The sequence below is a fragment of the Periplaneta americana genome, chromosome 6 (genome assembly GCF_040183065.1).
Source record: "Periplaneta americana isolate PAMFEO1 chromosome 6, P.americana_PAMFEO1_priV1, whole genome shotgun sequence".
Taxonomy (NCBI): Eukaryota; Metazoa; Arthropoda; class Insecta; order Blattodea; family Blattidae; genus Periplaneta; species Periplaneta americana.
In genome coordinates, this window is record NC_091122.1 from 74,460,806 (window position 1) to 74,485,887 (window position 25,082).

At 35.3% G+C, this 25,082-nt stretch overlaps 1 long non-coding RNA gene across 1 annotated transcript in view; it reads left to right on the plus strand.

Moving 5' to 3' along the window:
• The window catches only part of LOC138702207 (uncharacterized), a 740,902-nt gene that overhangs the window by 340,378 nt on the left and 375,442 nt on the right, over nucleotides 1–25,082 (plus strand). The window contains exon 2 of the long non-coding RNA XR_011332803.1: nucleotides 21,883–21,936. This is a non-coding gene — a long non-coding RNA (uncharacterized lncRNA). The remainder of the gene's footprint in view (nucleotides 1–21,882; nucleotides 21,937–25,082) is intronic.

The window sequence follows — 25,082 nt, forward strand, 5'->3', positions numbered from 1 at the left end:
AATAATAATAATAATAATAATAATAATAATAATAATAATTTTAATATTAATTGCCAATTATTTACAGCTTGTTAAATTTCATGTCTGACATTTCTTTTCTCGGAAAAAAATGCATTAATCATGCCCAATATATCTCACATAGCCCATTATGAAATAGGCTGTCTTTTAATAAGTACACCGTGCACAGATTTATCAATCTGTAATTACGCAGAAAACGGAACCTTCCAAATGTGAGATAGGAAACGGATGCTATCCGACACCAGCATGCCTTCTGAAGATCCCATATTTCTGAAATTGACGTTAGGCCAATGAACGGTTTCAGAATACGTGGTCTGGAAGAGTATGGGGTTGCAAGACCGACTCTCCTCTTTGTGAATTTAATAACGGGATAAAAAGGCCAGCAATTAGGACGCCTTTAAAAGCCGAGTCAAAGGAAGGTCATGAACTTACAAGGAAGAAGGATGAAGGAGATCTCATGACAAATAGGAGGAAAGGAGATGCATATACGCCATTAACGCTGAGCTTCCAGATTCACGACCTGATAGAGGAGGGATATTATTACTTTTGTTTTTAAAGCTTGTAGTAGTTGTTGGTGGTGGATGGACTTGTATGGCCCGAGGGCCCGAGTGGTCCAACACGAACACATCTCTTCTACAACTGCCTCCCGCGTTCTCGTTGCTACTTACCGGAATCTTGGCTAGCGTGTTGTGATTTACTTTAACATTCTGAAGCGATGAAAGCAACGGCAATTATTTTAATTATCTACTTGTAATTATTTAACCGTCTTATTATCAGTGTTTTATGTAGCCAAAACAACTGTGCGCATCCATCGTATATGAAGGATGTTGGAAGGAAGTTGTAGTTCGAAAGACGTGATTTTTGTATCTACTTGATTATTATTTTACTAAATGGAGAGAACTTGTCCTGATGCTGCAAAATCGTTGCCAAAATTCCAAAATAATATGCTTTTAAGAATTTCTAACACCAAACAGTTCGCTTGATTGTCAACCAATCCATGCCTATTCTCAATTTAACGTCGATGTTTATTCATGTTTGTAGTATACCTCGTAAATGTAAGTCTGCGAATAAACTTCCACACAGAGCTCTGTGAACCGCAGATCGTTCATACATCAGTCGACAGGGTGCATCGTAACCACGTTAGCCACACTTCCTAGTAACTACGTTTATATAATTGTCATAGATTTTTTAAACAACATTTTATACATTCTGATACATAACATTTTGTTACAGATAAACCTATTCCACCAAATTGGTTTTAATATAAATGCAACTTCAAAAATGTCAATGCATAATATAAGCTATTACATCACATATAAGGCCATTCTGTGAACTTAATTAAATGTGAGTATTCATAATAATAACTTCATATTTTCTACTTTAATACATTTATATTAGTCGCTTATAATAAACATATATTACAGGACGGATTCCACCAACGAATGGATTATCCTCTCATTGAGAACTGGATCCACACTCCAAGTTTACAACTAACAGAAAATCATTGATGTTGGCTCATTATGAAGCTTAATATTGATTAATAAGAATCATATGATTTTACTACGTTATTTTAATAATCACACTATTAGGAGAGAGTCGGGTAGTATCGGACATCGGGTAATATCGGACAGTGAGTTTCTTTCATCTACCACACGATAATAGTACCTGATTGACATGGTTACGTTTCTGTGATGTCGCATAGAGAAACGTACCCACGTCATTCAGGTACTACCATATGGTGGTAGATGAAAGAAACGCATTGTCCGATATTACCCGATGTCCGATACTACCCGACTCTTCCCTATGAATTAAGTAAGAAATATATGATTACTGACAACATTTTTAATACAATCAATTTTATTACAAATATGATTTTATTTTAATATGTGTAACTTAATTTGAATTTCATATTGTTTGCTTATCATAGAGATAATCGTTTGAAACTGTTAATTAATGATGTACACACGATCTTTAAATATGTTAGATGTAAATTATTTGATATAATTATTATTAATTAATTATTTATTTATTTAATCTGGCAGAGCTAAGGCCAGTAGGCCTTCTCTTCCGCCCAGCCAGACTCTAATTTTAATTAGATACATTTGCATACATGGGGAGAGTTGGGTAGTATCGGACATCGGGTAATATCGGACAGTGAGTTTCTTTCATCTACAACCAGATGATAGTACCTGAATGACATGGTTACGTTTCTGTGATGTCGCATACAGTTACGTAACCACGTCATTCAGGTACTACCATCTGTGGTAGATGAAAGAAACGCACTGTCCGATATTACCCGATGTCCGATACTACCCAACTCTCCCCTATATTTCACAGACATCATATGGTAAAATTTTGTATAAGATATTGTTGGGTCAAATGCCTGAAGATGCCTAAGGGCGAAAACGTTAGCACATTAGTTGTCTATAACATTCAATGAATATTTACATTTGTATGTGTTATGATGTTTTTTAAATTATGATAGGTCATTTAGACTGAATACTAAAATACACATTGTATTATATTACATTGAAAGATTATAATTATAAATAGTATTTCAGGGAAAGATTTTCATGAAAATTTAGTAACTAAATACTGAGATAGGGTAAACTAGGGTCTGTTGGACAGTCGGGCATGTTGGACACTCTGTACTTTAACGTGTTACCTCGCCACTTGTGGGCACCAGATTCTGCTAGAAGTCAATGACGGAAGTAGCCCCACTCGTGGCTACTTCCGTCATTGACTTCTAGCAGAATGTGGTGCCCACAAGTGGCGAGGTAACACGTTAAAGTACAGAGTGTCCAACATGCCCGACTGTCCAACAGACCCTAGTTTACCCTGTCTAATGATGTTATCCACTTCAACTTCAGCAGTGTTATAAGAAAATGTGTAAAATGTCAAATCGTCAATAACTCTATAATTCGTTCGGGAATGAAGCGAGGTGAAATTATTTAAGCTGGAGCTACTGTCTGACCACGGTATTTTATATTTGGGTTTATATTTGTAGGCCTATAGGTTCTTGTTTTGAAATGGCATTCACATTTCAGACAATTTTGTCGCTACTGTTTTCTTCCCTTCATTAATTTAAATATTTTTAACTCTGCACTTACTTACTAATGGCTTTTAGGGAACCCGGAGGTTCATTGCCGTCCCCACATAAATCCACCATTGGTCCCTATCCTGAGCAAGATTATTCCAATCCTTAGCATCATAACGCACTTCCTTCAAATTCATTTTAGTATTATCCTCCCCAAAGATCTTTTTCCCTCCCTCAGGTGTCCTAATTAACACTCTATACGCATTTCTAGATTCACCCTTACGTACTACATGCCCTGCCCAACGCAAACGTCTGGATTTAATGTTCCTAATTATTTTGGGTGAAAAATACAATGCGTGCAGTTCTGCCTTGTGTAACTTTCTCTATTGACCTGTAACTTCAGCCCTCTTAATTCCAAATATTTTCCTAATTAATTTTGCACCAATACACATAATTATAAGGAATTTATGCCTTTAACTTTCAAATATCCATTTTTTCTCATTTACAATCTTCGTTCATTCTATTTTATTTAAACTGTTCACAGCACAAGAACCGACACCACTTCAAAGAAAGTTAAAAGTACTCTCTCTCTCTCGTTTCTTGTTCAAAATTGTCTTAATTGTTTCAAGTAATTCAATGATCTTCCTTAATTTTATTACTTCATTAGCACAGTATTTTATGGTGTAACGCAGTAAAATTAGAGTAATTAAATCAATTAATTTGTTCTGGAATCTAAATATAGATAACCAAAAATAAAACTTGCACAAAACGAAATCAAAACCCATGCTTCTCTTCCACTTACGATCCACAAAGTAAAGTTTCTATTACCTCTAACTGCAGGAAGACAAGCCTACATTCCTATAACGCTATTTGTTTATATTTCAGGGATGTTTATTGGATTCTAAACTCTGATACGAGACCTGGCTAATAAATTACAACTGATGTGGGAGAGGATACGATCTCGAGAATGTATGTACATATATACCAGGCGCTATGAATGTCGTATTTTGTAATAGATATCCGTGCTTACATAGAATGTGGACATTTTGTGTAGAATTTCTTCAACGACTGCAATGAAATTAATATGTCGTGTAAGGCAACCCCTAACAATGACATTCACCTGCCAATCCTCTCGCATCGTCTGCAACGTATAAACATTTCTGTACGAGTAACGACCGTCTGGGTAGAAATGCTGTCCACAAAATGAAAGTATACACTTATAAAAATGTTGCTTGTTTAGCATATTCAAAGTATAACCAAGATAAACAGGATAGATTCAGGATTTCAGTTACTTGTGGGGAGAGCTTGTTAACTATTTCTACGACTTCAACCATTATTTATTTTTATTATGATATTATTACTTATTAACCAGAGTAAAATTTTATATCTTCTGTCGCTTTTATAATAGAGTAGTAGGCCTATTGATACTAAAATAACATTTCTTGTCATGTTTGGAAGAACTTAAGAATATTTTCCTAAAATAATGAGATGAATTTTCTTGTTGGAAACTAATTCATTCAATTATTGAAATATTGTACGTATGTTATTATAAACTGGTAAGCCTATAGGATCCTCCACACTTCACTCTACCCTCGCTTCGCAAGCTCAGCGGTGTTTTCTGTTATTGATTGTTTGATTGATTGATTGGTTGATTGATTGATAATTGAAAGCTTCACTAATTAACCTGCATTTAAACGCAAATGTTAAAAAAAAGCTGAAACAACTCGTATAGTAATAAATTACAACTGATGTGAAAGAGGACCGGATCCAGGATGGATACTTGCACTTAGGCCGTTTAGGTTCATTATACGCTCTATATGTGATGATAAGACTCAGTATTTCAGCTACCTATGAACTGGAATGAAGTTGCTTGATTCCAAGTATATGTGACGTCACAGCGCTAGTACAGGTACGCTCGTATACAAAATAGTTACGCATCCTCCGTCCTCTTCCTCTAGAACAGGGATGAGACGATATTAGCTCCCAATTACGGTAGAAGAGCTCGACCTTGATCACGAGCGCATAGCGCATCCACTACACAGCGTCGTAACGTAGACATCAGGGATGTACATACATGCACATGCAGCGAATAACGGCAACAATTATTACAATAACTTGCGTTACTAATTTTCTGGCTATGTAATAGTGCTATTTATTCAGTTATTTAATATACATGTACATACAGTATATATATACAAATCGCAAAGGGGAGGGTTTTTTAGGAACAAAAAGAGAAATAGGAAAAGTTAATTGTATGTAAACCATTTTCTTGTCAAAACAATGATTTATTATGTAAATACTTCACTTCATTGATTAGGAGAATATAACGGGGTCTACCTGCTCGACGTGTGTGATCTCTAAGTACTTTTGAGTATTTGTTGAAAAAATAATAACGACAATATTGATTGAAATAGAGTATAGGGTAAACTAGGGTCTGTTGGACAGTCGGGCATGTTGGACACTCCGTACTTTAACGTGTTACCACGCCACTTGTGGGCACCACATTCTGCTAGAAGTCAATGACGGAAGTAGCCCCACTCGTGGCTACTTCCTTCATTGACTTCTAGCAGAATGTGGTGCCCACAAGTGGCGTGGTAACACGTTAAAGTACGGAGTGTCCAACATGCCCGACTGTCCAACAGACCCTAGTTTACCCTATTGATTGTGTGATTGTGAAAATGTAGTCCTTACTCTCCAGTCGTGATTATGTAATGAGTTTTCTTAGAGTGATTTGTGAGATGCACGTAACACGAAAAAACAAATAGATTAAATTAAGATATTGAGTGCCATCTTAATTTTTGAGGTCAATCATTTAAGGGGATATGTATGATTTTTAAAACTTCCACAATTTTCGGCCAAAAATTGTAAAATTTAAACTATATAAACAATCTATAATAATATCATGTGCAATTAGGTCTAATAGGTTTTAAATTATATTCTTAAGTATATTTTATATTGACGTTACTAAAAAAGCTCCTTGCGTCAAAGTTTTCAAAATGTTTAGTTCATATTTGCTCAAAATCTTGAAAATAGTTATTGGAATGAAAGTGAATTAGCTTTTTGAGCTTAGTAATAGTATAAGTTAAAGTGCAATCAAAGATAATATATTATTCTAAATTAAAGAAACACGTAGTCTAGTATATCCAGAAACAAGCAACAAATAAAACATCAACAATACATTTAAAATAAAGAAATAAAAGGAATTTAAATACAATCTACTGACCCAAATGTAAATTAATTTAGCTTCGATGTCAATTCCGAAATCAATTTATATCCCTCTTCTCCTGAATAATGCCTATATTTTTTTTTCATGTTGGGTCTCATAATGCCGTTCTACGTTGTTTTTTTTGCAAATGATATATTTTTTACACAACAAACACTGGACTTCATCACCATGTTCGAAGCATAAATATTGTATCTTCCACTCTTCCTTGAAAGCTTTAAGCGCTTCCGTTCCGTCATGATGCGCTGTGTTCTAAGATCTCTATATCCTTTAGCAATGTTTACAGGTAAAAGAGCGGGCATAAAAGAGCGCTCGCTCGAAATTACTAGTCACCATCGCAAGACTGCTCTAGAAAGTCAAAATCGGGACACAGTCATAGTGAGTAGTTTTATCGATCACTGCTCTTACTAGTCGTATTATTTGAATAACTACGTCTTTGTGGCTGATTGAAGGTTCATTGCTGAGGTAAAATGCCATAGGTAAGTCGCTCAAGCGTGTAATATTGCAGGACATTATTGAGAATATTTGAACTAATATTTTCACAGTCAATATAAACAACATAACATATAAATTGTGTAAAATAAACGTAAAAGCGACAAAAACAGTGCACTAAAAGACACTGGAATACCAAAAGACACAGAAAATATTCTAAACATAATCTAAAAAACCAGTACTATGAAAATCTGAAAATTATGAAGATATTAATTCGACGATTAGCGTGGATTTGTGTAGCCTACCATGATGTTCAGTGGCAACATATCAATTAATAAATTGAATAATCTGCATTTTAGGGAATTTCTAGAGAAGTACCTACATAGAATATTAGTGGGTTTTCAGTGATGAGCGACATGCAATATCCTAATGAAACACAAAAAAATATCAGACATTCTGAATATCTTCTACTACACCATGCACCAATAACGTCATGTGCTATTGAAAGAATTTCTTACAATATAAAATCATTTCAAGTGTCATCTTTAGATGTTCAAGTTCCGTAACTTACGAATGCATGTTATTATTCACGGCAAAGATCACGACGAAAATGAACATCACGGCTCCAGCATGTGTTTACTAGTATAGCTGTAGCATGTCGGGAGTTGACTGTACTCCACGAACAATCAGCGACGACGGGTTTGTTTATATCCCTATCCGTTGCATTACCTGTGATCGGCGTACTATATACCCAATGTGTCTTTAACTTCAGTCTTTAGGTAGCTGGAATACGAAGCCTAGTGATGATTGTCTAAGTCTGAAGGATGGCCTGGGTGACATTCGTGAATCAGACGCTGACAGGTTGGCCATCCTTCATGAGACCTACAGATAAGGTCCCAGACTCTATTAACGAGAGCGAACCCAGATCCTGGAGCTGCAAGCCCTTAGAACCTAGGTCAGCGTCGGAAACTCCTACTAGCCCCAGAAATCACTCCAGTCTATTTTTATTACATCAGATGATAGATGAAATTAGGGAAAGTAGACAGTGTTTGTGAAATGAAAGAAGGAAACGTGAGTACCCCGAGAAAAGATTATCTCCAACGTCTCTTTTGTCCGACACAATTTTCACCCAGACTTGAACGGGAATCAAATTCAGGCCGCCGGAATGGAAGACTAGCGCGCTAGCATTATAGCCACAGACGCGGCCATTTTATATTATACGCCTCGCCCAATTACCGCAAAATCGGCTGCCGTTTCTAGAGTAACTTTAGTTTTTTAAATATGTTTATCGTGGAAAAGTTTATAAAAAACTTAAAATGATACAAAATGCTTCTTGCCTGTTTAACAAGAGATCCTTCTACTTCAGGGCATTTGTCACATTTCCAATGACTGTCTTGAAATACTCCATTAGTCTCTTCTTGTGAAATATTCGAATTGAATTGTCGGATATTTTCTTCCACATTTAGCATAACTTAAAAACTACAAAAACTCGCTGCAATATGTTGTACACCATTCTAAAACAATTAGAATAAACATATACACAAGGGTGCTCAGTTCTTTCAGCGATCTCAAACAATTACAAAATATCACAGTAGCTTGCATTTTATTATTAATGTGTAATTCATTCAGTGTTCCCTATAAATTAAAAAAAAACACACAAAAGCTTTTACGACATCGAACATGAATGAATAATCCTTTCAGTAGATCACAACAGACTGAGGTGAACAGCACGCATGCAACGCCCAAGAAACGTGTTAAAACTTAGGCGTACTGCGAAGAGAAACGTTTCTGTATTTCTCGTGGCGTCATATATGAAGGACTCTGTACTTGATTATCACCAACAATGGGTAACTCAAACATCCACCCATCACCCATCTCACTAAGGAACCAGCTAGCTAGCCAGACTGTCAGGCGACAAACAAAAAATCGAAACAAACAAGCAAAATAAACACTAGCAAAAATCCATCAACCACAAAAAATTTCTATCAATAAAAATAAACAAAATCCATCCAAAATCCAATCTTCACCTGTTCACTCAACGAATTAATCTAATAAACGGGAAAAAAAATATTAACATAATTAGTAATGGAACTAGTCACCAAATTTTTCAAGTATTACAATTTATGTATCTGATTAGCCACTTATGTAATACATTTATAATCAGGAATTTAGTCTACATATTCACACATGTGAATCAATGGCATAGAAATGGAAAAAAATCTATGATTTCCATATTCCACATTTATTATGCTTATTTTTCCACTATACTTCTTTATTATACATAACTTCTGTCTTGGAACTCTCATGTGATTTTCGCTCCTTGGTCATAAACCCAACACTCTCCTGCTATCATTGTTCATTACAGGAGAATTAAGAAGTTTGTAACGACCCCAACGAGTAGGAAGCCCTATTCATCCCGATTGTTGTTCGTTTGAAGAAAAATATAGAGCCAATTTTCAAATCGCGTCTTTTTTTGTCATAAATGGAAAAAGTTCAATATATAAATATTCAACCACTCTTCCTTTTATGAGAGTAAAAAGAAAACAAAGGTATTTCAGAGTCGAAATACCAGTACACTGCCGGGTGTCACAAGATGCTTGGATATAATTCGTACTCACGACTGTAACTTCAACAGCGCACGTTTCGACAACCGTCAGCACCACGGCTGACTTGCTGCTTGCATTGCTTGTAGGGCATCGCTAAATGCTAGAACCTCTGACTTGGGCATCTCTCAAGGATGCACATCATCGGATTCAAAAGCTCAAGACGTCCTCGATAGTCATGCGGTCATCATAATGGCTCCACGGCCATGTAACCTCAGTGTTCAAACGCGGCAGACGATGGAGGATTTTAAAAAGTGGTAAAATCTTTAGTGTAGCTTCCTTCAGGAGGGAAATATGCTGAGAGATCCATGTCGCATATACAAGTATACAAGTGCCCTGCCGCTAATAGAAGACCCCGGCAAGAGTGGTAGACCTTTTATCGCCTACGTTGAATTTTACTGTATAGAAATGACAACAGTATCCCAAATGGAATTTTAAAATGAGAGATAGTGTTCGCGTTTAGTGTACAGTAATCTTTAATTTTATTTACTCTCAGTATAGAGGTTATGAGCTTGTGGTAATATCGACAAAGATTTTTATAACCACAGTATAATAAGAGACAAAACTCTTAAATTGTTTCTAACTATTAAACCCACGTATTTGGACGTATCAGATAAGACTTCTATGCAGATTCGGCAATGAAATATAGTTATAATAAAATTATATAATTAAAGTTACTGTTACAATACATATAGCATAATAACGACGTTACATCTCTGACTTAAAAATATCACTGCAGAAAGGTGACAGCAGGGTTTGCATTGACATACAGATATATGTTGAGGAAAGGATATGAACTATTAAGTTTCAGTGACCATAGATTCCAGACATTAATCACTATATTATATTAACATACTGTATTACCTTCTAAGAAAATAATCTTAAAATGTTTATTTTCTATCTCCTTTTTTCTGTGATTTTTTTTTCTATTTTTCGCCGGATAGCGAATGTAAGAAGATTGATAATCATTTACGTACAGGACTATAGCCTAGTTCACAAATACTATTCGATTTGTTTCAGTTGCTTTAACTTCTACGTTTAAATGCAGGTCAATCAGTGATGCTTTCAACTATCTGTGATTTTTATAGGAGTATAAGGTACACATACAAAATAACGCCACCTTAACACTTAAGTCACTGTTCTCTGAAAATAAGTTATGTACAAGCACAAAAATTATGACAAAGGAACTTTAATTTTATCTTTAGACAATAGCACAATAAAAATTGTGATATTATATACTGGAGAAGAATTGCAACTCAAATAGAAAAACTTTGTATACTGGCGTTATTAGGAACAGCTTATCCAATTAACATCACCTATTTTCTAGTAATGTATACACTTATAATTATTAATTAATTATTTTTCCTAAGCAACAAAAATTGAACTAAGCAACTAGCTACATTCGAGTTTCTGTTAATAAAAGGTACAAAATCACTAATGTAATGTTCTTGATCTGAAGCCGAAACATCAGATGGATTAGAAAAATGTGTTTGTGCGAGATCGTGCGTATTTGCTTGCTTTCCGCACACAACCAATACGCGGTAAGTGTGAAATACCACATTCAGTATTCCCAACGTAACACACATAACAATTTCCCTATTCTTACCGCTTAAGCGTCATATTCATTTTACTGCTTTAGGCTTTTAACATATTATTTTTAAAGACGTTCAATATAGTAATAATTATAAATTGGAAACTTACCACTGCAATTTTACCTAAATTGCACTGTTAATTATTGTTTTTAAATATTTGCAAAAATTAAGTAAACTCTACAACACCACAAAAGTTACTGCATTTGTAATGCAAGTAACATTAAGGAAGCCGTGAAAAAATCAACAAGATTCCAGACTCATCATAGACTGGGGGAAAAAAAGACAGACGTATATCACGGTCTGCTGGAGTATAGTAAACACAGAAAACATTTTATAGGAACAATGTTGAAGATAGATATATTTGTTTTCCAAAGTTGCCGTCATTGAACAGAAACCAAGATGGAGATTTCATTGCAACTAATTAGAAATTCCTCTTTCAGGTATGTAATAAACGATCTTCGCACAAAATAATGTACGATACACGAGCGGTATGTTTGTTTTCATGTTCTCGGAAATTAAAAAAGCTCAACTACGTTTCGCTTTTGAATCTTTTCCTCGAACATGAAAACGTCAACATACCGCTCTTGTAACACATATTACTATTTCCGGTAACTTCTTACTTTCAGAAGAAAAAAAGACAACGAGACACAGTAGAAAGTTATAAACACAAAACGTTTTCCACAAGTAAAATAGAAAAAAAAATAAGAGTTTGATAAACAGTTGAACCAATATCATTCGTAAATTGAAAGGTTAGTATTTTTTGTTATGTTTCCACATTTACCATGTAAATACCTCACACAATATGAATATAAGAGCAATTAAACTACTATTTTTTTTAATTTATTGAATATGCCCCAACGAGTATAACTCATATGTAGGGACTATACAAGAACACATACATATGTTATACAATGTAACTGAAGAGTCATGAAATTACAGTCTGTGAAAAACAAACAATAACACAAGAATTTATTAAAGAAAGAAAGCAAAATAAGAACAAATAGTAGTAACATAAAGTTTTGAGCAGAAAGAAGAAAAGGTTTGAATCCATGAAGTAAATAAATCAACTGAGAATAAAAATAAATAAAATAAATAATCTTCCCAAAAACGTATTTTTAAACAATTCTTAAAACACCGGCAATTTGGTAAAAGTCTATGGTCTAAAGGAAGTTGGTTAAAAGTTGTTAAAAATGGTTAAGTCCTTTCGTTTCATAAGTTACGGAACTATGCTGAGAAAAATATATATTGTCTTTTTGTCTTGTTAAATAAGTATGTATATCTTTATTAAACTGAAATGTAATATGACTATGTATTAAATTGTTAATAACTTTGTACATGAAAATAGCAGCACCTATTTTGATAATTGATTCAACTGGTAGAACGAAAGAAAATTGATATAGATATTTAACTGGTGTCAAATAATGAAAACCCAATAAATTTCTTAAAAACTGAGGACTATCGTTAAACAAATGAGTACCATACTAACATAACTTAAAATATTATCTGTAGACCTTTAACGCCACGTGGCGTTAAAGTGCTACTGAATACTTGATAACATTATACGCCTGTTTCTCTAACATTTTCAAATTTTATAGATAGCAAATACTTTCTCTGCATGTAAGAATGTTTAAGGATCACGAAAGTATATAGTTTAGTATACTATTATTTGCTCAACACACAAAATAAAATAGCAAAAACGTGGAATATCGTGTCACTGGTAAATGTCAGCGGACAGCTACAGTGCATGAGGGTTAAGTTGGCGTGATTTCTACTATCCTTGTCTGCGGTCCTTGTCTATCGACTGTCAACAGATGTAAGGGGGGAAAGGTTTTCTTTTGTAGAATTCTTGGAATTCCCTTCCCTCCTTCTCCCTTGGCCCTTCTAGAACACACTTTTGCAAATCCAATTAGTGGGTCTCTCAGTGGCGGCTTGGCGTTGTTCGAGTTCATTTATTCAGTAGTGTTTAGTGAATAGTGAAGTAAGTGTGTGTCTCGTTGTGTCAATATAATATAATATAATATAATATAATATAATATAATATAATATAATATAATATAATATAATATAATATAATATAATATAATATAATATAATATAATATAATATAATATAATATAATATACAATAATTCACAATTTAAACAAAATGTTTTCGGAATTGCATGGTTTCCCTGTTATCTTAAACATTGTAATGTGTGTTGTGCTCTTGTTTTTAATAATCATGGTAGGCAATATGGGAAAACGCGGGAAAGCCTTGAAGTCGGACAGTATGAACATGGTTATTAATGTACACAAATTCTTTACTAAAGAATATGAGGCACTGAAACGCGGAAAGCAAACAATATCTGTGTCGAGTGTTATCGAAAGAACTGCTGCAGCGACAGGTATATCGTCTCGTAGTGTTAGCAGGATTTTAAAAAAACAAAGGGAGGCACTAGAAAGTGGAAGTGTTCTGCGAACTCCAGGAAAGAAACGCCCAAACAGGACCCCTCAGAAAACTGCAATTGACTCATTTTCTGCCGCCGCTATAAGACGAGTAATTTATTCTTTGTATCGGACTGATTTTTTGCCTAGTTTGAAGGATATAAATGACGCATTAATTAAGGAAAGCTTATTCACTGGAAGCATATGGAGTTTGAGAGAAATTCTTAAAAAAATGAAATTTAGGTATGTTAAAAATACCCAAGGCAGAAAATTTTTAATGGAAAGGTCAGATGTTATTTTAAAGAGATTTAAATTCTTAAGAAAAATGAAAGAATTACGCGCCACTGGACGCGCCGTTGTTTATCTAGACGAAACTTGGGTTAATGTGAACCATACGAAAAGCAAAGTTTGGAAAAGCGATGATCACGAAATTGACTTCCCACTTCAAACCCCAATAGGAAAAGGTCAACGGTTTATTATTTTACACGCCGGATGTTCGACAGGTTTCATTCCAAACGCGCTTCTAACTTTCAAATCTAAATCAACTAAAGACTACCACGAGGAGATGGACAGCACTGTATTTAAGAACTGGTTCATTAATCAATTATTACCAAACATTCCTCTCAATAGCATCATTGTAATGGACAATGCCCCCTATCATTCAACAGAACTCAATAAGGCACCAATTTCATCAACACCGAAATCTGAAATGCAGTCCTGGCTTCGTAACAATAACATTGAATTTGATTTACGATCCACGAAACCTGTATTATATGAACTTGTAAAAACTAAAAAAGATAATTTCAAAACATACGAAATCGACCAAATTGCGACAATGCACTCCCATACTGTAGTGAGACAGCCACCATACCATTGTGATTTAAACGCGATCGAATTAATATGGGGGCAGGTTAAAAATGACGTTGCGAAGCGTAATATTTCGTTCAAAAGTAAAGATGTGAAATTGTTGTTTGAGAGCGCTCTTGCAAAAGTGACGGAAGATAATTGGAGAAAGGCCTGTGAACACGTGGAAAAAGTCGAACAATTTTATTGGGAGGACGGACGGACTAGTAGACGAAATTAGCGATCGATTCGTAATAAATTTGGATGACACGGACACGGACGAGGAACTTTCTGGCGGAGAGGAGTCAGAATTTGAAGAGGAAGAGAGTGCCGCCGCTGCTAACTCCTGGTCGCTGGAAGGAGTGTCGACCATACCGCCGTCACCATAAATGAGGGTAGAGAGAGATGGTGAGTATTCTTTCTCTTTCTAAAAGGGACTAGACAAGTAAATCCTCATGGACTGTAGTAATTCATTTCATCACTACATGGCAAGCGAATGCAGACTACAGCAGTGCACTACCGAAATCAGGTGTCTTTAACAAGAATTAATAGGGTGGTGTTAAAGATAGACATGATGTTAATTATTTGTCTTAGGGATCTTATAATATTCTGGTGCATTTATGAATATATTAGGAGAACTCAAACGTACCAAGGTCTCACACAACAATACATTCGGAATTACAACACATTTTAGAAACGCGTCAAATTGAATGGAGCGCTAGGGATGCCTGCTGCCATAACTACGTGCACATTGTTGATAGTCGCTATAAGAGTTGCTTCAACGCATTCTGAATGCCGAGGAGACAATAAGGAATAAACCTGGTGAAGCTGCGAAATGCTACACGTGCGATTCACATCCGTGCGAAACGTTGCCTTGAGTTTCATAGAGGCATCTTCGAAAATGTGTTTTAAATTCACTCTAAATTATTAAAGAGATTGATACATAAACATGCAATTGTTCGTTTTTAAATTATTTTTTCCATTTTTGTTAGTGAAATTCTGAAATAAACGTTCTTTATCTGCCGTTTTCAAATTACCATAACTCTATAATTATAAATGTGATCCCAATGATTTATTTATATTTTTTGTTCCAAATAACCTCAGGAATCATGTCCATAAACCAGTGGTGTAGCGACAATGTAAGCTAAAAAGCTCAGCTTCCCCAGTTAATAACTTTTAATAAACCTGCAATTTATGAACAAAATTATTTATTTATTTTAATACAATTTATATGTACGCCTTAAATGTTGTGATACGGCAGCTCAGGATGATTTGTGATGCAGCAGTAAGTCTGAAGCCTGCACACACCAGCTTCCAATCTCCTCCACAGACTCGTTTCTTTCACGCATTCTTCTGTGTAACCCACCCCGCAGATTTTCCATCCCTTTCTAACTAAACTACCCTGGTCGCAAGGCTCGCAAGAAGCTAGCTTTGGCATTGGAAAGAATTTAGCTTCCGAGTTATCCCTTTCGTGAGTTGTGTTCAGTTGAATTTTTAGTGTACACTGTGGCTGATATAATAAATAATGGGTCCACACCTGTGGAGTAACGGCTAGCACGTCTGGCTGCGAACCCAGGTGGCCCGGGTTCGATTCCCGGTCGGGGCAAGTTACCTGGTTGAGGTTTATTCCGGGGTTTTCCCTCAACCCAATATGAGCAAATGCTGGGTAACTTTCGGTGCTGGACCCCGGATTCATTTCACCGGCATTATCACCGTAAAATAACCTAGCAAAAGAAATAATAAAAAAATAATGAGAGAAATAACAGTTCCTGACACTAATTTATGTAGTCAAAAATAATCTTCTGATAAAGAATTTAACGATGATTGACGTAATTTTACTAACGCTGTATCTATTGACTGTTAATATTGTGATTTTTCTAAATATGACAGGAAGTGAGCTTATGTTAAATTATACGTACAATATGTGTATATTTCTTAGAGATATGTGCAAACCATGAAATCATATTTCACTACCATATGAGGTGATGCCTTATTGGTATTACTTATGAGGTTCCAACCAATCTTCAGACTGCTGATTGACATGGACTACAATTTATTTCAAGACTATATTTTTGCAATACGTTTTTTCATACATGAAAGACAACTTCCCTTGCTCAAAATTTCATGCTACGCCACTGCCATAAACCGGGAAGAGCTTCTTGAATCACCCTGTATTTTCTGGACAAAACTAATTACTTTTCTCCTTTCATTGAAACAATGAAATATTTTATAGCCCGATCTCAATGGAGAAAAACGTAATATTTTAAGACAAAAACATTGAATGTATCGGCCTATTTATGAAAATAGATGAAATAATGTATGATAAGAACTTTCTTGTGTTAAATATTATTAACGTACCTTGTTAACATGTTTCGACCTATTTTCGGTCATCTTTGGAACTGGTCGTTGTTGGTCTATACACTCTTTGACTCTACACTTAGAACACACCCACACAGGAAACAAGAGGCGCCAAGGCCAACAACGACCAGTTCCGAAGATGACCGAAAATAGATCGAAATCTGTTAATAAGGTACGATAATAATATTTAACACAAGAAAGTTCTTATCATAGGATTCCGAAGTGATACAGTGTTAAAAGTTGTGTAATCAAGATGTAGAAATAATCTACTTCATCAATCGTTTTGAGGTGTTATTGTGGCACTCTGCAACATTGGCAAACAAAATATTGTCTATTCCTGTATCTTAAATTTCACTCTCCCTATAATCGCAAGAATTTTGAACAATCGCATAGACAATTGCCAGGTTAATACACTCAGACAAGTCACTATGGTAGAGACTATGTGGGCACAGAATAAGTCGTCGTCTCAGATGACGACAAGCAAGATATTACATGAACACATGTTCCTTTGGCCAATATATCCACATGTTGGGTGTACAGTGTATACATGCAATTTATTTCCAACCGACGCATACGTTGACACAAGCTCTTTCTTCGACTCAAAATGAATATCTTGCCTGCTATTAGTGACATCGTCAATTGCATCAGCCGCGAGCTGTGCGGAAGTTACAAATAAAGAGAGGCATGTTGTGAACTGCGTGAATTTTATTAAATCAAGCTCCCTTCGCAATAGACAATTTAAAGAGTTGCTAGAAGAGCTAGGATCTCATTATGAAAATGTGCCATATTATTGTCATGTTAGGTGGCTCAGTCGAGGTGCCTGTTAAGAAGTTTCTTCCAGCTACGATGTGAGATAAATAACTTCATGAAAAAACAAGTAAGCATAAACATGTAAAATACTCATATTTAGTATCCATTATAACGTACCCCTAAAATATAACTGGTTTGTTATAATTTATAAATTTATTATTTGTAGGGCCATGAAGTTCCAGAACTAACTCAAGAAGAATGGCTGTGTGACCTGGCTTTTTCGACCGATCTATTTCATCACCTTGATATCCTAAATATGAGTTTGCAGGGGAAAGATAAAAACGTAATTAGTTTATCTGACGCAGTGAATACATTTATGACAAAATTAACACTATGGCAATGTCAACTGGAAACTGGCGACTTATATAATTTTCATTCCTTGGAATCAATTTTTACAATAAATGTCACTCTGTTAGAAAAATATGTAACAATTATAAAGGAACTATATGACACTTTCGAGTCCAAATTTCGAGACTTGAAAACAATAGAGGCGAAAATTAGTCTTTTTAACAACCCGTTCAATTTTGCTTGCAAAGATGCTCCGCATGATCTGCAAATGGAACTAGTTGCTTTGCAGAATTCTACAGCCACGAAATGTTCTCAGAAAGAAGGTTGGGATTTGTTTAAATCTTTACCCAGGGAAACATTTTCCAGATTGTGAATGTTTGCTGCGAATTTAATGACAATCTTTGGTTCTACATATATCTGCGAGCAGATGTTCTCGAGAATGAATCAAATAAAAAGCCAATCTCTTAATAGAGTAGGGCACTAACATTTGGTCCACCTTTTAAGACTCCGTTGTTCATCCTTTGCGGCAAACATTGACGAACTGGTTGGAAGTAAACAGTGCCAACAAAGCCACTAACAGAAAAGGTGTTCAAGATGCTTATTTGATTTTTTTTCCATCACAAAATAATGACATTGAAATTAACTGAAGCCGCCACTGTAATAAGAGAAGTTTGTGACGTCAAGAGTACATGAATGCGTAGTTGCTTCGTAAAGAGAGGGTGGAGGTAAATCCGACGACTCCTCTTGCGGTTAAGGTTGGGCATCGCTGGTGTGGAAAGTCCATCAGTGACGGCAGTGTAATTTTCAAAAAGGATTGTAATGAAGTCATTGTATTTATAATGCGTTAAATCGTTTAAAGTTTTACGATTATGCTAGATTTTCGAAAACTTTCCTCCTATCATCACGTACGGAAACATAAATTTGTAACATTTAAGTAAAGAACTTTGAAATTAATATAAATGTTTCAATACAAAATGAACACAACGAATGATATCCTTAATTTAACAGTATATAAATAAATATTCCATGTACAGTTCGTAATAATGAGCTTACCCGAAAGTTTGTCTATTCCATAATTCTTAATACGGGCTTTGTTGAAATGTCGTTAATATTGAAATTACGAGTAGAAATAAATTGGATGAGACACAGTAAATAAACAATTCTTACGTCTTCTTCAACAACAAAATAATCATATTCCCATTTCCTTTGAAAGTAGTATTTCTTCACAGGTTTAGATTTTTCCATGTTCCAGTTCTCTTCAAACTGCAGTACGCTTATTGTATGTTTATTTATTTATTTCGCTCCAGTGCGTTACAATGTTGAATGACAGCATTGACCTCCGGTCATATAGCTATCACTGACTTATATACACATAGGTAGACCTTCTTACATTATATGCACATACACATTTTAAAACTTAATTTACATGTCTTTTAACTTATTTATTTCCCTCATTTGTTTTTCTCTTACCTTCCAAAGTATGTTTCTACAGATTTTATTATTTGTTCATTTGTAATTCTTGATAGCGTATTGTGTACCTGCCGCCGCGAGAATGAATGTTGATATAGCTGAGCGCAACTAGAATGCTATGACCACACTGGTAGAAAAGGTGGGTGGGGTATAAGGGTACGAAAACAGTCGCTCTGAAGAGCTGCAGTTCTGCAAGTCTGCTTTAGCAGAATGTAGAAGAGCGCAATGAAATAAAATAAACGGAACTTACTTATTAGATAAAACTATATTTGTAACATTTAATTTTAAAATATTTTATATTATATTTATAATTTTATATGATTATGATTATAAATGCAGTTAGAACTTCATATGTCAAGAATTACTTAACTATGCATGAATTTATAAAAGATTATGCAACGATTTGTAAATAGGCCTGTATAAAATGCACAAATGTAAATAATATCATAACGAAGGCAATAATATTAAGGACATGGATAAGATTTTGAGGGTTGTTTATAATTACAAACTTCTAAATATTGTCACTTTTGAACGATATTGAACAAGTAATAACCAATTCACAGCGTTGATATTTTAAATTTTGTGGTAAACAGTAAAGCAATTATTACTTGTTCAATAACGTTCATCAGTAATTATATAAGTGTTAAAATAGTGCATCCAAAAATGATTAAATATTGACTAAATTTTTGAGAACTTATAGGCCTATTGCGATAAAATAAAGGGCAAACCCTAGCGCAACGTACAGTACATACAAAGGTAAGCGTTCACTACATCGCATCGTACTCCTCGAACGAATCGCACGCAACGGATATTTTAAGTGGAGTGCGTTCACTGTAACGGCTCTACCTCATTGTCTCATCGGATTCCCTATCAGCTGTTTAAAACAAAAGACGTACTATATTGACATTGCTGAAAACGGACGAATTTTGAGGTTAGGTGTAATAATCATGAGTGTTAGCGAATAAAAATGTGTAATTGTTTCATATCCCTTAATTGAAGAGAAAGAAACGAAAGAGATATTGGTTACATAATATATATATATATATATATATATATATATAAGAAACGACTTGATTACTGTAATGGGAAAGCCTCAAATTATATAATTCTTCGCAGTTTTCTACAAGCGAAATAAGTTTTCCGTCTGCCATTTTGGCGCGACATTGAACATGGCACAACTTAATAGTAACAGTTGACCAATTAAAATTGATTTGTTAAAGAAGGCCATGATCGCACGCATCGGAAAAATTGCTCATCCGAGAAACGTGGACGGATTTACCGAGAGCCGATGCGTGCGATACGATGTAATAAACGCGGTTACATAACAATTACAGTAAAGATTGTCTTTTTCCGATCAGTTCGATTCGTCCGATGAGTGCGATACAATGTAGTGAACGCTTACCTTTAGAGTACATTACGCTGCCCCCATATAAGCGAATTTCCAACTCACACCAGATGATTACATTAAGTTTCGTTAAGCACCTAGACTTGTATTGGGCAACCTCACTCGTATACACCAGCCCCCTTATGGATCGTCAGCCGGCTATCGGAGAATGCTTTGAAATGATAAAAAGTTGAGATCTTACAAAATAATATTGATATCTAACGTGTAGAAACAAGAAAGCCCCTACTAAAAATAGCAAAATATCCAAGGCCTCTCCCTGGACCACCTTACTTAAAGACGCTTAGGTCTAGACCACTCAACCACTACAGAGACTATTCATTACATTGCAATACACATAACTTATAGATAAAAAGTGGCTAACATTTCGTAATGTTTAAAAATTATAAAATAATAGACAGGTTACTAAGGTATATAACAAACAATTGAAAAACAGGGAATATGAATGACAGTTCCATTTGTTAAGGCCTACTATATTTTTCGTTTGGTGAACAGTAAATGAAGGGTTCAGAGCCATAGTGGGCCAAGCGCCATTTATTAAAAAAGAAAGCAAAGGTTAAAGTTAAGTGAATACCATAGTTTAATGAAGATTGACATAACATTTAGTTTTAATGTTTACTTTATATTACTTGCTATATGTTACCATTGAAGTATGATAACAACTTCATTTTAGCGCTTGTTTTCTACGGTTTTAGTAAATGGCGCTTGGCCCACTATCGTTCTGAACCCTTCAAATATTGTGTTACAGCAATTTTCTGAAAATGATTACTTCTCAAAGCGTATATCATGGTAGTAAGAACTGTTTTAGACATCGAAAATGTTATCTCAAGTTCCTATGGTGTTATAGTGGCGTACTTAATTGAAGGACTTGGTGCAAGAGAGAGGTAACTCCAAAATTCTATACTATATTTCATATATCCATTTAGTTTCAAATTTGTCACTAGGTGGAATCATTATCGATCACTTCTTTTCTGTGCTCGTCAAGTTCCTGACAACTCTTGAGATTTACAGAACAGAAGTAAATCGAAACAAAAATTTTACATTCATGGACAACGGAGTTTTGGCCGTATTTTACTTGAAAAATTGTGAAGTTGTGAAAGTTATTTTTTAAGATTATGAGGTGTTTGTACTTAAGCAAAGTACCTCGTACTGTACGAGTCAGTGTTCCATGATTTGTTGCCTCAATTGGCTTTGGAAAAATCAAGTAATACTCTCCAGAATCCCTCATATACTTTTTTTCAATGACTAAATTAGCAATGCGGTGTCCACAAGTATATATTGTTTCGTTTGTAGAGAACCAGAATTATGTATTCCTTCCGTCAGTCTTTACTCTGTTTAGAAAATTGAGAATGTTATCATTGCCAATATTCATTTTTATTCCAGATGGTCGCTGCAACTCGAAGGCACCGAATATATCGATATTTCGTCATGAGAAAGGTAAGTAAAATTCATAATTTTTATGCAACGAAATTTTGAAGATACTGGAGAATTCCAGGAAAACTACCGATTGAAGAATGTTACATTCCATTATCCTAATCGTATTATGTTCCATTTTCAGTGATATTTATTTCTTTCCCTAGCCGTTTCGTCAGTGAAAATATAGCCTACAGCATTGCCACCCAGCCGCCATGATCAGACAGTGAGGTAGGATTTAGAGTCAAGAGTCAGTGATATCAGTTGTCTCACTGTACAGCACTCCTTGAACTAATTTACAGCTCCAACCTGACTGGCATTAATTGGAATTAGTAGAACTTGTAACTATTTTTAATGGGTTATTTTACGATGCTTTATCAACAGCTTAGGTTATTTAGCGTCTGAATGAGATGAAGGTGATAATGCCGGTGAAATGAGTCCGGGGTCCAATACCGAAAGTTACCCAGCATTTGCTCATATTGGATTGAGGGAAAACCCCGGAAAAACCTCAACCAGGTAACTTGCTCCGACCGGGAATCGAACCCGGGCCACCTGGTTTCGCGGCCAGATGCGCTAACCATTACTCCACAGGTGTGGACCTGTAACTATCTTAGACTGGGAGTAGTTGTGATAAATATACAAAATTAAGTTTCTTAAATAGGCTAAGTCTGATTTTTAAAGAATCGAATGTAGACAAAAAAAAAAAAAAACAATTTTTTGTAAAAATAATAAAATAAACTGTAGAAAATAATTTTCCGCCAAATATGCTCCTGCACGAACAATGAAATGCTTGTAAAATATCCGACGGGACATAACGTACAAACTCCAGTAGCTCAATGACACAGTGTGAACTTGTTATTCATTAGATACGTGTTAGATACCTGATGAATACTAGAGTAAAATTTCTGCTAGGAAGTGAAGAGTGTTGGCGGTATGAAAGAGAGAAACTGGAGTACCTCGAAAAAATCTCTATAACATCTATTTTGTCGACCGCAAATTCTGCCCAGACCTGGCAGGGGAGCGAACCCGGGCCGCTTGACTGGAAGGTCACTGTAGCCACAGACGCAGCCAAGATGACAACTTGTTGCAAGAGTTTTATTTTTTTGTTTTATTGCAGGGAATGCGTAGACATTACATAAGATCCTCAGATAGAGGTCAGTGGATTGAGGACAGTTTTCAACTTGCGGTGGAACACGTTATGATAGGGGGTATGGACTGTTTTAGAGCATCGCAAGCATACGGGATTCCTAAAAATGAATGATGACAAAAGTTTACTGGATTGAATTCATTGTGTGCGAGAAGTGACTTGACGAGTCTTTCACACCCCGACTATCGGGAAAAGATGCCTAAAGTGCAGGTGAGAAGAAAACTTGTATCTAAGAACATTGTAATTACTGTTTTCTGTTTTGTACCAAAAATATAGTTTCAAAATACTTTCCAGACTTTGTTATTTCAATATGATATTCAAAACTAAATAAACAGTACCTTAAATTTTCAATCAAACAAAAGTTAAGCATCTTTCCCCGATCCTCTCTAAGTCATTTAATACCTCTTTTATTGTATCGGAGTACTTCAATTCTTCAAATCTATATATACTTTCTTCTATTTATCACCGCCCTACCATTTGGTTCTTTGTTTGCCAACATTTCAAAATGCAAATTCTTTACAGTTCTATAAAATATGCTTTGCGATCGTCATTTGTTTCCCGCATAGATAATCAGATGAAAATGGCGGCTCCGTTCAAACGTTATAGTGAATAAACATTAGTGGAATAGAATTTTAATAATACCTATTTCATTGTGTTAGAGTGCTTTATTTCTTCTAATCTTTATATGCCTTCTTCTAATCCTGTAATAGACAATTAAATCCCGCTCGAATTTTGCTTTTTTCTAGTGAGATTACTGTTGATAATTATCTAAGTATTTTGATGTAAAGTATCTTGATTGAACGAATTTCGTTTCCAATCATAACGAAATTGAAGTAATGCAACTTTCTCTCTGAAGTTGGGACCAGAAAAAACAGTTGAGGGCCACATTCAGCAATCTATCTTGTACTTGTTATCCCTGATTATAGGATCTGAATACCTTTACGCTCATCAAATCGTTATGCAATCCACCCTCGTCATGTTCCTATACTCGCAATTGCAATAGGTCACGTATCAGCGTCCAATGCTAAACAAGGAATATTCTGTTTTTTATTGGGGGCCGCTACACTGATAATCGGAAAAGGGAGGAGTTTTATTACTAAAGAATTAGACATTAATTTAGTACCCGTTAGTAAGTTCTTGTACAAGTTACGGAGATGTAACATGTCGCATCTCGTTTGTACGGAGTAAATGGAGATGTGAGTGGTTACGACACTGTAAATTGTGTCCATCCCGTACAAAGACGAAGCTTTCCACTGCACTGGGAACCAGGAGATGTACACGATCGAGATCCCTACATTTCCATGTGTTGGAACGATCACTAATGTGCGAGATGTCTTGGCTGAACTGAAACTGTAAATTATAGTGTTACGGAATCTTTCAACCATGAAACTAAGATTAACCTGCAATCAAATAGGTTAATTTGAATTATTTTTAATGGATTCTGCTTTTCGATAAGATATTACAGCGGCGTTTGAAGCGTGTGAGCAGAGAAAAATATAAATGTAAATCGTAGAGCAGTGGCCGGCATGTTCCGTACTCTGTGACGTCATACGACGGAGCCGCCTTGCTCTTTGCTCGGCAATCTCTGTATGCTGTGCACAGCGTGGAGAGAAAGTTCAACTGAACAGTGGCGGTACTGCACCTTGCACTGACAGAACGCGATCCATTCTTCTGAGATAGTATGGAAACAGCATAATTACAATACATTTGGACGAAAACAAAACAAAAATAAATCAATGTGACAAAATATTTTGGTTTGTAATCAATTTAATAAACCTACAGTAACACGAAATTCATAATACAGCCAGCTGCAGAAGCTTTCGCATGTATAAATGAGACTCCAAAACTGCTAGAAACATACAAATATAGAAATAAATACTTTAAGCCAGTGATCGGCAGAATCAGTGTTCTGTGACGTAATCCCTCAGAGCAACCGTGCTCTCTTTTAAGAACATCGGCAACCAGAGCTCAGAGGGCGAAGAATAGCTTCAATACTGAACTCTACAATGACGGCCTATAGGTT